The sequence below is a fragment of the Sinocyclocheilus anshuiensis genome, unplaced genomic scaffold (genome assembly GCF_001515605.1).
Source record: "Sinocyclocheilus anshuiensis isolate Anshui unplaced genomic scaffold, SAMN03320099.WGS_v1.1 scaffold346, whole genome shotgun sequence".
Taxonomy (NCBI): domain Eukaryota; kingdom Metazoa; phylum Chordata; class Actinopteri; order Cypriniformes; family Cyprinidae; genus Sinocyclocheilus; species Sinocyclocheilus anshuiensis.
In genome coordinates, this window is record NW_015546048.1 from 643,232 (window position 1) to 644,392 (window position 1,161).

Sequence of the window (1,161 nt, forward strand, 5' to 3'; positions counted from 1 at the left end):
TGTGTGTGTGTGTGTGTGTGTGTGTGTGTGTGTGTGTGTCGGTTTGCTTTCAGCAGGTTGTGTTCAGGCAAACCATAGCTGATGAATATAACCTCCTCTATGGCCTTTGCAAAAGGACTTGTGAGGAAAAAATGACACGCAGAACTAAACCAATAGTTTCCCGTTTCCTTCAGGGAAATTAAAGGGTCATGAAACCCCCTGATTCAGCACTGGTTAGTTCTCACCACAGTTTTAAAAAACGCTAAAAATAAATAAATAAGTGGTTGTGGTACGCTGCAGAGTGGAGGGGGAAGAGGGGAGACAGACAACACACACAGCTTCGGGTTCAGACAGTTTCATTTCGCTCCCATCGAGTTGAAAACGCAAATAAATCACAGCCATTTGCACTCTCCATCGATATATGAAGGCGCTGTTGCACCTCTGATAACTTGTAAGGATTATTTTGCGGTGTTTATATAGGCCTTTTGACGGATTGTGTCAAGGAGCTGTAAACACGGTTACACTCACTAAGTGAATTAATCGAGTTTGTGCCGAACTCTTATTACAAAGCAAAAACAAACACTCTCCTTTGATCCGTGAACGTTTCTCTCAGTTAATGTGCCGATGTCTTCTCACAGACTGAAGCGTTTGTCATAGCAAATCAACACATGCTGTTGTGAATAATTAAGCGAAACGTCTTCTCATAGGATAAGAACACGCAGTCTCATGAATAATTTAATAGACACCGACGCGAGAGAACGCATGTCTGAACCAATGAGCATTAAGCTGCGTCGTCAGTCAGTCGTTTCCCATCATGCTTTTGATGCTTTTGATCAGTGGAGAACAACTGCGCTCGACTGCACAATCCGACACAGCCGTCGGACGTAACTCGGACATATTTCTAACCGACATGCATCTCGCGGTGATCACCGGTGATCGGTTCTGTGCAGATTTTGCTCATCTCAAACAAGCCTATTTTAAGCTCCTTATGTAGCCGAATCTGCGCTGGTTTGAATGGGCCGCCTCCAGTTTCCCCTTTGTTTTGCTGCCTCCAGCTAGCACTGTGACGTCAGCTGACCCTAGTTACCTGTGGTTGGCCTGGCCATGCATCACTCAGAAAACAACAGGCCAATCAGAAGAGAGGCTCATGAATATTAATTAGACAGGCCAAAATCGACCTGT